Raw genomic sequence first — 16809 nt, forward strand, 5'->3', positions numbered from 1 at the left:
TTATTTTATTCTGGTAGCATCATTTTATACATCAATGCTTTATTTCCCTAATTAAATTATAAACATGTCTCTTCTTTGCCTTTCACAGTGCACACAACATTCAATAAATGTTCGATAATCTCTCTTTAAACATGATACTGTCATACTAATTCCTGAATCTACTTTAACCAGAGAAAGGAAAATATAAGATATTGAACATCTCTACAAAAGGATCAGGGACCTAATCCCTATACAGTACAGAACCAAAAGTACTGAAAAAAATCATACTTTTGCAGAATTAAGAAAATAGTTCATACTTAGACCTAGATGGAGCTGGAAGGTATATTAGAGCTAATTTCCTCAAACTTCTTCTTTCAGTAAATGAGAAGACTGAGACTCCAGAAGAGACGACTTGATTTTATGTCTTTTTTTTTCTTTAAAAAAAAATTATTTTTTTTTCTTTTTTCTTTTTTCTTTCTTTTTTTTTATTTTTTTTATTTTTTTTTTTATTGGTGTTCAATTTACCAACATACAGAATAACCCCCAGTGCCCATCACCCAATCTGGACAAGATGGCCCATAATATTAGTACAATTTAATATACTTCATATTTTTCAAAGTATTTTTATATACATCTATTTTTATTCCCATCATAGCATTGTAAGACATTTCTTCTTCTCCTTCTTCTTTTCTTCTTCTTCTTCTTCTTCTTCTTCTTCTTCTTCTTCTTCTTCTTCTTCTTCTTCTTTCAGATTACAAACTTCTAGAAGTTCATGTGCTCAGTCCATAGCAGAGGCATGAGTAAGACTTGCATACTTGGCCATTGCCCCCTGGGTGTTTTCTTCCATTCCCCCGAAGTCAAATATCTATTGCCAACTCAGAACTTGTCCTACACATATAGACACACATACAGAATCCAAGTGAACAGAAGTTGTGGGGCTGAGGAGCAATTGAGATAAAGAGAGAGAGAGAGAGAGAGAAATATTTCCAGGCAGAGGGAAGAATATGTTCAAATACTTGAGCTGAGCTGAGAGGGACCAGATGGACTCTAAAGAAGGAAATGAAGGCTGCAATGTTAAGGTAGAGTAGCAGAGAAAGAGAGAAGTTGTATGCATGTGTGTGTAGGAGAGGGTGATCCTCTTCTTCACATTTCCATTTAGATGTCTCAAAAACATTCCAAACTCAATATATCCAAAACCAAACTCACCATGTTTACCAAACAGCCCCACATCTGATCTTACTCCAACATTTCCTCCCTTGGTGAAGAATGTCCCTATTCATGAAACTGAAAGTCTGACACTCATCCAGGGCATCTCTAACCCATTGTATCAATTCACCACCAAGGAGGCCTGGTGATTTTTCCATCTAAATGTCTCTTCACTGCATTCAGTCTCTCAGTGTAGGCCATCTCCATTCTGGCCCATGATGCTGTTTGCTCTTGCCTTATTCCACCAATATCTTGGTCGGAGTAGTTCAGCTCTGACCCCCCACTCCTGTCTGTTCTTCCACATTATAGCCAGGGCAACCTTTCAAAAATATATAAGTGCAATCATTTCACCAACCTGCAAATATCATGCAATAAATTTCCATTTCTCTAAGCACTGACTACAAATCTTTAATTTTAGATCAATGTCTCTTGAACTTTAATGTGTGTACAAATCACCTGGAGATCTTTTAAAAATGCTGATTCTGATTTGATGCATCAGGCTGGGCCTGAGATTCTGCATTGACAATAAGCTCTCCAGCAAAGCAATGATGGCAGTCTGCAGATGACACTTTGAGTAGCAAAGGTCTAGAAGCCCACCACCAGCCTCAGGAGTCTCTCCTCTGTCACTCTGTTTTCTAGCCACAATGGACTCTTTTCCATTCTTTGAAGTCAGCATGTTCCCTTTCAGCTCATGCCTTGAATGTGTTCTTTCCTCTACCTAGAGTTTTTCTTCTCTATCCCCATTTTTCCTACCCCACATTCCCAGGTCCCTGGCCTTCTCTTATTCATACCTTAGAATTTACCTTCCGATCCATTCTGCTGCCTATACTTTTTTTTTTCACAGTACTTAACACAACTCATATTCACATTTTGTTTTTCTTGAGAAAGAGAGAAAGAGAGAGAGAGAGAGCGAGCGAGCACATGTGCATGCAGAGACAACAGAGGTAGAGGGAGAAAATCCTAAGTAGGCTCCATGCCCAATGCGGAACCTGTTGTAGGGCACAGCACAGAGCTCGATCCCACAACCCTGAGATCATGGACCCAGCTGAAATCAAGAGTCAGACACTCAGGTGCCCCTGTATTCACATTTTTAAGTTGTGTGATTATTTGCTTAATGCCCATATTTCTCTATCAGACTCCAAACTCCACAAAGATTGAACTTAGAAGTAAAAACCAAGAACTGTGTTATCAGGGGTCCAAGTAGCTTTAAGGGTCCTTCTTCTGACTCTTTAGGACAGAGTTGGATATTAGAAAATAACACTTCCTACTGGCTGGAGTGGCAGATGAGCACCAGACACCTGGATACAGGTCAAAGATAGCAAGGAGTAGAATTTTCTGCAGTAGCAACTGAGGAGAGAGAGAGAGAAAGAGAGAGCAAGAGAACTTGAAGCACCAGAGGCCAAGTGTGAGCCACAATGTACCAGTCTATTTTGCTTACCATTAAATCCACATCTTGTCCAGTCCTTGGCACATAACAGAATTCAGTAAATACTCTCTGAATAAGTAAGTACATATAAATAATTAAAATACATATCTTCAGATCTAGTGACCCCTCTAAATCAGCATAATGTAGATATAGTGTGAGTCATAATGTGAGCTAACTACATATGTAATTTAAAATTTTCTTGAAACCATGTTTAAAAATGTAGAAACAGGTGAAGTTAATTTAATATTTTGTTTAACCCCAAATATTACATATTAGCATATAATTGATATTTCACATTCTTCTTTCTTTTCATGCTAAGTCTCTGAAATACAGGGTGTGTTTTATGCCTATAACACAGTTCTGTTCAGATGAACCACATTTCCAGCGCTCAACAGATACATATGGCTACTGGCTACCATTACTGGACAAGACAGCTCTAATCCATTTGGCCTCTCCCTACCTATCTCAAATGAATATGTAACCTGGCACATACAAGAAAGGAACCTCCAGAAAAGAGGGTAGCCAACAACTGCAAACCCACAGCATCCCTCAGCCCACACCTCTTAAAATGAAGTCATCTCTTCCCCACTGATGTATGCTGTGTGTGTGCACAAGTTCCTCTCAGGTAAGAGCCCACACATAGTGTAAGCAACTCTCACTACTGAGAATGTAAAACACAACAGCAAATAGAAAGTAAGTGCTTTTATTTCTGTACCAATACACCTGAAGGGTAGAAACAGTTTTTAAAACATTTTGTACCTGATTTGGAATCTTGAGGAAGGTGATAGAAGGATTTCTGGTTTTACATCACTTGCATGCTTCTAATGAGCCACTGACAATTCCAGGTATCATCTGCAGCCCGTATCTATTTACATGCATTAGTACTGGCTAGTGACAAGGAACAGCTCCTAATAAAAGATTGAAGACAAATTCTGTTTGACTGCTAAGAAAGCCATTCATAAATACATGTGTAATTTTGGAATTAATCAAATGCACTCCTTGATTGGTGCTGCACATGGTGAAAACTATCATATACGTTGTGTGCCAAACACTGTATATTTCCGCATATAGCTCAAAGGATCTTAATTCTCCATATAAACTGACTGGCTACTTATTATTTATTCAGTCTATTCATTTATTCATTCTTTCAATGTATTTATTGAGCACTCTTGTGTGCATGCTGGTAACTGAAGACACAGTGACCCCCAAAGGCATGATACCTGCACTTTACGGTCTAGGGAGTCTAATCTGGTGACAGAACTCTTGCATATTATTTATGCAAGGAATTTTTACGTGTATTTTAGAGACACTGGAAAATAAGCTGCTAATTAAATACGACAGGTGTTTGTGTTAGGCCTGTAGAAGTTGCCCATGCCAACAAGATAAGCCAATGTTTTCTAGGCCCCACCCCCAACATTCCAAAAGAAGGTCACTTTCACGGTTTGTCTACAGGTGTGCCGATCAACATTTCAATCGACCATGTGACAGGATCTCAGTAGCTTTCCCCAACACCAGCTGTCCTCAGTCTCTGGGCCATTAGAGGGGAAGGCCAAGGGAGAGATGTCTCATATAGCCTCAGAGCTCGGCCTCAGAGCTCAGCCTCAGCCACTGCAGTTCTGTTGCAAGCCTTCACTGAAGCCATCTTGCTATGCATTTCTGAGGCTTAACTGTCCACTTTTTCTGCTCACCCAGTGGGATAGGCCCAAACTAGGAATCTGCTTGCCAGGATTATTCTAGTCTCTTAGTTTCCCTGCTGTCACTTTACAGAACTCCTTGCCATCTTTTGGGTGTCTCCAGGTCTCCAATGTTCCCCTTTTCCTTGGTCAAGAGGCAATTACACACTCTTCTAGTACTAACACCCTTTCAGAAGGGATGCTCACAGCAGAAATTCTAGGGTCCCCAGTCATCAGATCTTTTGGTATGTGCCACTACACAGTCCTAGCATGGGTCTATATTTCCCAGTGAAGGGGCTGGTTAAGGAAGGTTTGGAAGTCTTCCCTTACCATATATATCCTGAATCACTATTAAATCTAAACCACTTTGCAGACACATGCTGCAAAGGAACCGATAGTTTTTCTCTTGATTTCTCTATTACCCCACTGCACTCTGGATTCAACCAAACCCTCCCACACCACCTCCCCGAGATAAGCTGATATGTGCATACATTTAAACTTCAATGGTAGTCAAGACTCAAGTATTTACTCTCAGAGCTCCATGGCCATTGGTTAGACACTTGTTGTAAAAGACACCACAGTGTCTTTTAACACTGTGTGCAAGTGAGGAGCCTATGTATGCCCAGAGAATGTGAGGGACTCTCAGGAGGTGTCAGCTCTCCCTGCCGAAAAACCCTGTTACGTCAGATGCATGCACTCTTAGTGTGTTGGGACCTTGGTGTTCATAAAGTTTAATCAACCTCTCAATTTCCAGCTTCTATTATTATGGATAGTTTAAATTTCCCTTTAATATATCCCCCAAAAGATGGCAATGGAATTTGTGTATGTATCAGACTGAGTCCGACATTCAAGTTAATTTTTTGTGTATGGTGCATTGGAACACAGACTATATAATGCCATCCTAAGTAGTTGACTAGTTGAGAAAGGAGCAATCATTAGAAGAATGGGGATTTTACTCTATGTGATCATCAAGTTAAGTAGCAAGACATTGATCCATTCTTTGATAAGCTGACTACTTATTTAGAAGCTAATAAGTATTTGTTATACACCTGCTCTTTGAAACTAGGCTTTTTATTGGGTTAATTTCTTTGAGACGGTAAATATATCCTTACATAGATCATAACACTCAAGGTGTATTTTTCCTGATAAAATAAATGAGTAAAGTTAAGGTCATATATAGGATCACATTTTCCCATTGATGTTTATAGTCATTTTAGAGAAACTTTCATATGTGGAAGTTAGTAAGGAAAAACACAAAAAATTTCCAACTTTCCATTCTAAATGTATTCTGCTTTATTAGTATATTGCCTTTGTGGCTTTTATTTTCCTAATAAATTTTCCAGGAATTAGGCGGACGAATGGATGGCCCACATGAACTCAAGATATTCCCTAAGGAATATACATGTATGACTATGTAACTGGAGATCCTTTGGACTTCATGGGATTTGCCTATCACATCTGCAGTTCTGGCAACATTAAACTGAAAAAGTTAACTGAAAATTTGTATTCTCTAATATCTCAGATATTATAAAGTGTTACTGTTCCTCCCATTGTGGTTCTCTGCTTTCTGTAAATCTTGGTAGGCATCAACGCTTGCTCCATTAATAATAGAGTATCACTAAACTCAGATCTGATGTAGAAGATAATCTTATCTTTGAGAACTTCAGTAGGGAGCAATCTTAAGTGAACTTTCTGCTGCTACCCTACCCTCCTCTAAGCTGCTGGGATGGGTAATTTGGACTGGCATCGTGTGGGAGACAGAACTTGGCATCTTTCCTAAAGAGAGTCCCAATCTTCCCCAAGTACTTTCATGCACAATGAGATCATTTCCAAACAGAACATTCAGTGGTATCCATATCAACTGTAAGCATCCATACTATTTTCCTACTCTCTACTTGTAATCACCTCCTATGTGCATTGTGAAAATATAGATGATTAAGTAGAAGAACAATGCACAGTCATTGCTTACCTTCTTAAATACCTACTCCTCCCATTCCTACTGGAAGGAAACAAGATTGAGAAGAGGATGCCAGTGCACATGCCTCTGGGCATGGCTTCTCCTCCAACTTTGGGATTCTTTCCCAAGTTCTAGTTTTACTACCTACCTGGTAAAGTAAACAACCAAAGGATTTTCTGAACATTTCTGCAAGGCTACCATTAAGATTCTCTATCAGCCCTTCTCTGTGTATGTTTTATGCCTTAGAGACTATTTGGCAGAGCCAAGGAAAGCTTATAAATCACCTCTGGGTGACTTGGCCAAAAGTCCAACAGTCTCTCATTCCCCAAGTGGTTTACTTTGCCATTTATTTTTAGTCTAGTATCAGATGAGGTGGTTGATAAGGTGAAATCCTAACAATCAGCTGACCATGGTCTGACGTGGCTGCAGACTAAAGCTGATGTGTGCTAGGCCTGGTGACAGCCGCTATGCGACAGAGCTTGTTGGAAGCACAGGCAGGGCCTTAGGTTGTAAGTGTAGGCCTAACCCTTCCAGACGAATGGGAGCTGACAGGAGTGATCCCTGCAACATGGAATGGAGTCACGACACAAAAACAGTGACATGTTTGAGATTGAAACACCAGGCACAGATATGTCACTTATAATGGCCAGAGAAATGACAGGGGACTCACACTAACTCGACTTGATTTCTGTTTAAAGATGTCCTTTGTGCTAAGAGCCAGAGCTAGCTAGGAGTCATGTATTGGGAAAACTACTCCCTCCCCAACCATGCCCACCCCAATTTAATAGAAGCTACAAAATCACTGGCATTTTGTGTCATTGCAACAGTGATCCTTGACCCTGGTTTCATATTAGAACCACCTGACCATTTAATGGCCTGGACCCTGGGAGGGAACTTCTGATTTGATTGGTGTGAGGGGGTGGGGTAGTGGTAGTGCAGGCGCTGACATGGCCTATCAGCACCTGCAGGTGATTTTGATATGCAGCAGTGATTGAGAACCACTACAGTAGAGGATTGAAAATGAAGAATAAATGCCCTGGAAAATGGGCATAATTTTCACTATAATAACACTATGAATCTATATTACCCAAGAAGCTCAAACTCTTACTATTTTATTATCTCATTATTATATTTTTAAATACTGGCACCTAGCTAAGCAAGGTTGAAAGAATTATCTTGTCTCATCCAACAAGTCACTTGGTTCTAGGAACACACATTTCACCCCCTTCCTCTGTAATGCCCTTACTTTGAGCTAGAAGTTAATATTAATTGTGAGCCCCAAACAAGTGTTACCTTGACCCTAGCCTGATTTGAACTTGGAGTATTTGAGTGGAAAAGGTATATTAGAGTTGTTTAGTCAGTAATACAAATGTGTTGCTTTTTTTATGTGGAGGTGATACAGACCCACAGATGTTAAAATAGCAGATACTTTCTAATTTCTAATTTCCATTTTAACTGAGGTAGTAGTTTCCACTTTTTTTTTTTTTTTTGCATTTACATATTCTAACTCAGAGGTGAGGAAGGGTGTGATTGGGATGGATCAAGATTATGACAAAGACCAAACTGAGTTAATCCTTTCCTCTTCCACTACCCTGGCCTCTCATGTAGGATTGAGTCCACACATCAAAACCTGTCTCCCAGAAGAATCCAAGAGATACTGTTCCCTTAGCAAAACTGTTAACCATAACTTATCTGAGGGTAATTTATATTTCAAACATTATCTCTAATGTAGACTGAAAATAATGGAGACATGGGTCATTGTTTGGGGTGCCCCCATGGAACTCCACAACACAGGTAGCTATCTTTGAGTAGCTCTGAACATAGTGAAATGTGAATGAAAATTAATCCTTACATCTTTCTTCTGTGTAGCTTTACAGGTCAGGAGAGAATATATATATGCATAAAGTAGAGGTGGGTTAAGGGACTTCAAATCATATCACTATCACTGCTTCCTTAACCTTCAGTAATCTGCCTAGTAGTAATTGCTACAGGGACATGAACATGAAACCAAGAATCAATGTATTAGGAATTGGAAGCAAAATTATAACTCAAACACTATTTTTTACCAATCCATTAAACATCAACAAACCATAATTTCTGCTTTGTATTTGTTAATAATAATAAAAAAGTGAATAGTGAAATAGGCTATTTGTCTTAGGAAGAATGGCCGTTTTATTTCTTGCTTGTGAGGACCAATAAGTTAAGTTGAGAAATATGATTGCCACTGAGATATTCTTCAAATATAAAAGTTTTTTCCAAATATACCCAGGTCTTGATTAGAAATATGTAACTTATTCATTTTCATCCACCTGAAAACAGAATAATAGGCAATGTCCCAATTTTTCATTATACCAATTTTGTGAAAGAATTAACCTCAACTACATTATGGGTAGGATGAATTGTGAAATTTAGTCACCAGCTCATGTCAAAACCTATAAAGCAAAGTAACTCAGCTAAGCAAGTAGATGGTAAAAGATCACACAAGCCCACAATAACTGCCTCCATATTTGCCCACACCCCCCAAATTCACTTACATCAGAGAACCAGGTTACATCATCAACAGCTTAGCTTGGGATTGCTCCACTGATTCTAGTATTCAGAGGTGTCTGCTTCACTCTTGAGTCCTCTGTTTTCAACCCCATCAGGACCTCTATTGTGGTCCCTGTTTAAGAGACTCTGACATCCAACCTGCACAGACCAGGAGTGAAAGGTCATGAACACTCATATCCAGCATCTTGAAATGTGCATCCAGATTCCATCAGACAGAGGCAGGCAGGACAAAGGGAGCACTTCAGCAAAAGGAGACCATAGACTACTGTTTAAATATCCTTGTATAATAATCAACCTACCCAGAGTTAGAATCTGCAGAGGAAAATCACTGGCTGTGCTCAAGAAAATAGATATACCTGACTTTTCTCGAATAAAGAAAAAAAAATCCAAGTGCCAGACAAAGAGAAAAAAAAAATTAATGAATTCAGGCTAACCTCAGACTTCTCTTCCTAATCGGAAATGTTCCCTATTGAAAAATATTCTGTGTAAATAGTAAACAAAGAGATGAAATTTATAATGTAATATGCTGCCAAAAATGTTTTAAAGACAAGACTTCCCAAAGTTTAAGGTGGCAAGGAGAGAGGTACTCAATACTGTTGGAGGCAGTGTAAAGTGTTTTAGAAAACATTTTGGTTTCTATGTCAAGACTCTTAAAACTTTAGATTAAACTAAGAGAAAATTTATCCTGAGGGTGGAATCGGAATTTAAGACAAAGATTTGGGTATAAAGAGATGGAGCTCATCATGATTGGTTAAAGCAATAAAAGTGTGATAACTGAAAATAACCAAAAATTAATAGATGAGATAAATTAACTGTGGTACTCTTTTCTGTAAGGTTAGTATATCGTTCTTAAAAATATTTCCAGATAATATTTTACAAAATTGCAAAAGCATCCATAAGATAATTAATGATAATGCAGAATACAATGTACACGTAAAACAATTCTAAATTTAAGACAATCTACATTTAATATGAAATAATAAATAATCTGAGCCTGATCCATTTTGTTTTTCAAACATAGGAAAATCTTGGATGGGACTTAATCACTATACCTTGTGGTGGCTGTCAAGCATTATGTCTCTGAAATCATAGGTCCTTTTATTTTTTTTTTTTATACCATGCTATTTAGTTCATTTTTCTATCATAAACTAGTAATATTTTATGCTGAAAAAATAATTATATCTATTTCTAAGCAATAAAAAAATTCTTGACCAGCTAAATTTGATAGCTAGTTTCCTTGCTCTGAGAAGTGAGATAGCAAAAAACTTTCAAATAGAGCCAGAAAATGATAAAATGTCAAATGATTAGTATAGGGAATATGTCCTCTGGAAATTCAGAAGAGAGAGAGAGTTAGTTTCTTGGGGAAAATGGAACATCTTATGAAACAGAGTTGAAGTCAGATCCAGAAGACCTTGAATGCTAGACTAAGGAAGATAGACTTTATTCTGATGCAAATAGAAATGCTTGAAGAAATTTTTGTAGCCCTAATTAATGAATAGCCTTTGTTCTTCTCCATTAAAGCTGGTACCTTGAAAATGTATATGCATATGTGTATTCATATCTGAACGTATGTACACTGAATGTATTCACCCCTGGGCAGGAAATAATGTCTCTATAAAGAAGAAACAGGAGGAACGATTAAGGCATTCGTTAATTAGGGTCCATTTACATTTCCAGAGTCAGCTAAAATCGTCCACTTATTTAAACGGAAATCTCCTCAGTTTATTACAGTCATTATTACTTGGCAGTAAGAGATAACTGGTTTGAATTTCACAAGTAGAGAAAATTGCATAGTCTGTTGCTTCTCTCAGGGGTCACTATTAGTCAATGTTTGAAATAAGAAATTGCAGTTCTTATTAAATGAAATTAACATTTATTGAAAACCTACTATGTGCAAGAGAGTTGGATAAATCCCCTTTATAATCTCATTTACTCCTCACAGTGACCCCTCACATTGGTATTTATAATCCACACATAATGAAGGAGGCAGAGAAAGAGATGAAGAAAACAAAGTAATTGGCCAACGTGAGCCTAGATCTATACTCAGAACTGACCTCTCACCATTCAGTGTAAGCCAATGGATGATAATGTGTCACACTAGAGCCTATCCATCAACTCATTAACTCATTTTCTGATATTATTGTTGAATTATATATTTTTGAGAATATGTATATAGATATGCAATATATCATGTCATTGTGGGTATCGTGTGCATATCTAGGTATTATAGACCTGTATGTTTATGTGTGATACATGTATATATTTATATATATAATGCATATATATATGGATTATAGCAACACAGTACACATAAAATTATAGCAACATATTGAAAACTTGTGCTATGCTTTTTATATTCATGTGTTATGCATAACTATACATAAACATATATTAAGCGGTAATACATATAAATTATATATGAATGCATATGCATATATCATCTACACATAAAATTATATATGAAATAAATTAAGGCAGCTGTATTATACACACATGAATGGATAGAATTATTTTCCTACTGTCCTTACCTAGGAAAGAAACTGACGGGCAACTGGAGAACCTATGTTATAGCTGAGGAAACATCACCCCTCCCTGCAAAATTAGTCCTGACTCTACCTCCAGGATTGTAGCCCTAAAGAAGAGCGTGTTAACGTTCACCTAGAGTCGAGGGGTGTTGTGTCCCTAGGAATGACCTGAGAACCCCCAGGTGTCAGTGTGAAGGGACCTGCTTCCTCCTCTCTCCCAGCCCTTGTGCCCTGGTCACCCAATACCTGCCTCTCCAACACTCACCCAGTACAAGTCCCCGGTTAAAGGAGGGATGGAAGAGCACCATCAGCCCTGACTCTAATTCTATTCTATATACTCAAAAGATCAGCTCTAAATCTGATCCCTGCGGTGAAAGGGCAACCACCTACTAGTTAAATTCATTCAGCTCTTTATTCAATGAAATGATGTAGCATTTTCATCAGTGAACCAATTGAACAATCAGCCCTGCAAAAAATAAAGCATCCACGAGGATAGAAAAGAGCCCTTGGTGGGAGTTTCTGGTTCTGCACAAAGGCTGCGGAGGCTGAGCTGTCACTCCCTTTCTTCATCCCAGTACCCCATGCATAGCACCAGCTCTAGCGTGAAGGGAAATTTAAAAGCAACTAAGTACATATAAACATTTCTCATTCATTATCTGGGGTTTCTGCTACTGGGTGACATATCATTAGTCCTAGTGTAAGGCAAGCTTTAAAAACGTAATTACTTAATCATGCAGTTAGCTTCCCATCAATCCTAGCAGCATTTGTTCTTAACTAGCTTTTAAGAACAAAATTAGGAGTAATTTGTAAACAAAAGTAATTGAAGAAAGGCAGATATTGCCAAGGTGTTGACAGCATTAGCAGACATTATTGTTTCCCTTAATGCCACCACAGCACTGCAGCTAACAATAGGTAGCTGGCAAAAGGCAGCATGAGGGAATTAGTAGGTGGTGAGCTGAGGAAGCGGGCACTAGGCAGACTGGTCCTTCCTCAGCCCTTACAGAGATTCAGCTCCAACAGGTAGTGGACCCCGTCCTCCTACATTGATTTGCTTTAGAATTCAGTGACTTGGAGATTTATGGCATTTATATTTTTAGCATGATCATACAAATAAACTCATCATAGTTTTCACACCCTCTTATTAAATATTGAGCCCAAGAATTTTCCCCTGAAAGGTGCAATGCTATTTACATAAGCCACAGATATGCAGTTTCCATCTCGTGAGACCCACTCAGGCAAGTCTGAGTAATAACAAAAAAGGCAGAAGCCAGTCCTTTCTCCAAAAGATTTTTGCCTGTCCTAATTTCTGGTTACTTGTAACAGGTTCAGTGAACTTGTAGTGCACATCACTTCTGGGCCAGACAGGGTGCTAAACACTTGAGAAATAACAATGCATAAGAACTGGACACCATTTTCAAGGAGCTCATCATTTTGCATGGAGAGAAAAATGGAAATAAAATGTGATCAGAAAGGTTTAAACCAAGTGTGTCAAAACCCAACAGTTGGTTTCTGACTTTGTCTGCTAGTGTTGAAGCTCACAGGGCTCCAACAGAAAGTGTGATGAAAGTTTTGGAGTATAAACAGGGATGTGAGGTCCAGGAATGAGGATATTCCTATCTTTAAGCTATAAATAGTGTAACGGAGTCTGAAATAAATCAAATTAAAAAATCAAATACTAAAAATCATGCACGTAAAGAGCGGCAATTTGAGATTCAGATCTAGGTACTTTACTTTTATTGTCACTGTTGTTATGATAATGAGTCCAAATATTTTTCCAGGATACACTAGGATTCAACACAAGGAGTCTAGGACCCAGAATCCGAACGCTCAGCTCCAATTCTGCCTCTGTAGCCTTCTACTGTGTGACTTTAAGCAAGTCATGAAAATTTTCTGAGCTTTGGTGTTTCCATCTGTAAAAATTTATGTCTTGGGACCTTCATTCTGTGGCTGCAAGGAGTAATGAAAGTGAAAGTGCTTTGTAAATTTTAAATTCAGAAGGAAGGTGTTGAGACAGTAAGATTCCACCCATATGAAGTCCAGGAACAGGCAAAATGACCTGTGGTAAGCAAAATTAAAATATAGTTGGGCCTAGAAAGTTAAGAATTGGCTGGAAAAAGGCACAGGGTCAGGTTCATGAAATTATATATCAATTGTCAATATACATCTAGTTGAGCATTTAAAAAACTGTGTACTCCATTGTATGTAAATGGTGCCTCAAATTACATTGAAAAATAAGATATTTCCACTAAGGTTGCTTGGGTTTTGGGGGGTTTTCTTTTTGGAAACTAAATACAGCTTTTCACATCGATTGCCACTATCAAGTGAATTGAAGACTAGTGTCCAAAATGGACACCCTAAGGGATTCGTCTCATATATCATTAGAAATCTGGAGAGAGAGCCTATACCTTTACATCCTAATTTAATTCAAAATAGATATCACCACTTCTTCACATCCTTAAAATCCAAAGCATTATGAGCCATCATAAACTTCCAAGCATATTAGCAGAAGATAAAAATTCATTTCTTTTTATATTTGTCAATGGGGTAAGGAGAATGTCAGAATTTAAATGTACCAACCAGAGAATAGTTATACTACTAAGTGTGATCTGGGGATAGACATGAGAGGACTTTTGATCTGCTGGCATATAGGAAAACAGAAATTGTTACCAAAGCAAGTATGATGTCTTTCCACATCTCTCTGGGCTGGGTAAACGCTAGCTTATTTCATTTTTAAAAAGTGATTAGAGCAATTTTTAATCTCTATAGGTTTTATCATTTTAGCATAAATAAGGGCAAATAAATATATTTTTTCCTGGATGTTCAAGGCATTTGGCCTTCAGAATCATTAGGTCAGAGTTTACATATATGTGTGTGTGTGTGTGTGTGTGTATAACATAATTTATCTATCTATCTATCTATCTATCTATCTATCTACATATATATATTACATATGTATATGTACAAATTACTATAAGGATATATTTATAAAATGGCCTTAAAAAAAGAAACAAATCCCATCATTTGCAACAACACAGATGAACCTGGAGGGCGTTATGCTAAGTGAAATAAGCCAAACGCAGAAATACCATATTGCATGATCTCACTTATATGTGGAATCTTAAATACTCAAACTCCTAGAAGCAGAGTGTAGAATAGTGATTACCAGGAGCTGGAGGGAGAAATGAGACATGAGAGATGTTGGTCAAAGGGTACAGAGTTTCAGTTGTATAAAATGATTAAGTTGGAGATCTAATGTACAACAATGTAACTATAGTTAACAATACTTTTTTGGATACTTGAAATTTTCTAAGAAGATAAATATTAAGTGTTCTTAACAGACACACGCAGAAACAGCAACTATCATTTATGGGTATGGTGATGGGTATATGAATTAGCTTCATTGTGGTGATCATTTTGCAATGTATATGTATATCAAATAGTCCAGTTTTATACCATAAATACATAAAACTTTTAATTGTCAAATATCCCTAAATTAAAAGGAAAAAAAAAGACTCCCATTCAAATGTGGGGAGAAAAAGGAATTATTGGGCAAGTCTTCATAGTCAAAGGCAAATCAATCAACAAGTTTCCATTGAATGTCTGCTATGATCTCAGAATAGCAGAGTTAAAAAGGTTGAGGTAATTATCCAGATAATTATCTAGGCCCCAAAGTGACTTTTATTGGTTTACATAGATCATCTGGGCAGAGGAGGCTTTTCTCTTTCAACTATCCATAAAACGAAGTCACTATATTATAAAACTGGCCTACTTTTTTAAAAGATTAGATAAAAATTACTCATAATAAATGTAAACACTTTGGCTGGAAAATTATTCTACAAATCTTTAGAACTTGAGGGCAGGGGAAGTGTATCAGCTTTGGTTAATGTCAGTTAGGTGAGGCTTGAAGAACTCTCCAATCATGAGAACTGCCCAGCATGTTTTTCCTTCTTCATCTCACTTTCCCCTCCCTAAAATTCTTTTAAATGTGCTTATGGTGCTTTTGTATTTATTACCTACCTTCTCCAAAGTAAAATCTCAGAGGAACAGAAGTCTATCTGGTAGTTTCTAGAAGAGTGTCACCATTCAAAAACAATAATTCAATAAATAAGTGAAAGACTATTCTTGTATTCTGCTTCACAGCCCACCCCCTTGACACTTGGCTTAAGCTTTCTGAATCCCTTGTGTCACCTGGGAAAATGTAGATATTCTCTGCATGTTGGGGTTATCATAACGATGAAAGATAGTATGTGTAAAACCCCTAACACACTATTCAGTTGATAGATGTTATCTCTCTGAAGACCTCATGTACCAAATATAAAACTATCCCCTTTGTTAAGATGGTGCCTGAGCTGTTGGCCACATTCATTCTTCCTCCAAACTGAGATATTCACTCTGTGTGTGTCATTTGGGCCTAACCTACATGGAATCAAGCAGGAAGAAAAAGAATTGACATTATCTACTAAATGTCAGATGTGCATCAGCATACTTAATTTTCAGAATAGCTTCATGAAGAAACCACATTTAACAGTCAAGCAGATTCAGGTTTAGAGAAGTGAAGTGACAGGCACATCACACACAGTGTATAATGCAAGTGGGCCTGTGGAGCCCAGGAAGGTCCTACTGCAACTTTCTTTGGCTGCCTGCCCCCCACCAGACTGGATGCTTTTGAGGACTGGGATCATGTCTTTAAGTTACCCATGCAATCTCAAAGATCTATCATTATACTGCATATGCCTACATATATCTTGAGCAAATTTTGGCCAAGCAGATAAAACAAAAAAAGGAATGAAGCCCAGTATTCCTTCTAATACATCCTGCACCCTCACTGAGCTCTAAGACTAACTCTCAATGCTGTAATGATGGGATACACAATGCAAAACTCTAGGAAACACATGGAGAAAGCCCCATCAGGATTAAGGATGGTGCAAATCTTTTGTTTCTTTCCAGGGAACACACTGTTCAGAAAGTGAAAGGATTAATTGCAAAGGTTTATCCTCAAAACATAAAAGCAAACAATTGGTACTAAATGTTCTAGGACCTTAGAGTACATTTAGGAGACTCACTTAGCATCAATAAATAAATTAATCTACTAGTATTTATTGTGCTGAGCCAGGGACTGCAGGGAATAATAATAACAATTTACATTTGGGTCTACACTTATAAATGATTCTTGACTATTAATCTACTTTCTCTTTAATTCTCAGTACAACTCTGCAAGTTGGGCCTTATTTGCCCACTAAATGTTACAAAAGAGAATACTGACGTTTTAAAGTTGTTTTGATTTCACTGGGTTGCATAGTGGGTTAGTGTCAGGACCTGGGTTTGAACTCATGCTTCAGATCCACACTTAAGCTCAGTCATCATCACTGCTGAGAAAAGAGGCTTAAGATATAGACTCTGAATTCCAAGAGTCAGAGACCTAGTCGTAATGACACCACAGTGCCTGAGAAACAGGACAACGCAGTAAAGAATAATGAACAGATTAGAAGGGAA

General features: G+C 37.7%; 1 long non-coding RNA gene across 21 annotated transcripts in view; it reads right to left on the reverse strand.

Annotated features, from left to right (window-relative positions):
• The window catches only part of LOC140636883 (uncharacterized), a 126707-nt gene that overhangs the window by 23520 nt on the left and 86378 nt on the right, over positions 1-16809 (reverse strand). For 17 of the 21 annotated variants that reach the window (XR_012034130.1, XR_012034129.1, XR_012034118.1 and 14 more), the window contains 3 exons: positions 8776-8929; positions 3371-3519; positions 510-867 (listed from right to left, as the gene is read on the reverse strand). This is a non-coding gene — a long non-coding RNA (uncharacterized lncRNA). Of the gene's footprint in view, positions 1-509; positions 868-1983; positions 2533-2623; positions 2681-3370; positions 3520-8775; positions 8930-16809 lie in introns of those variants that run through there. The other 4 variants (XR_012034120.1, XR_012034123.1, XR_012034119.1 and 1 more) reach the window with 3 other exon arrangements.

The sequence above is a fragment of the Canis lupus genome, chromosome 7 (genome assembly GCF_048164855.1).
Source record: "Canis lupus baileyi chromosome 7, mCanLup2.hap1, whole genome shotgun sequence".
NCBI classification, from domain to species: Eukaryota; Metazoa; Chordata; class Mammalia; order Carnivora; family Canidae; genus Canis; species Canis lupus.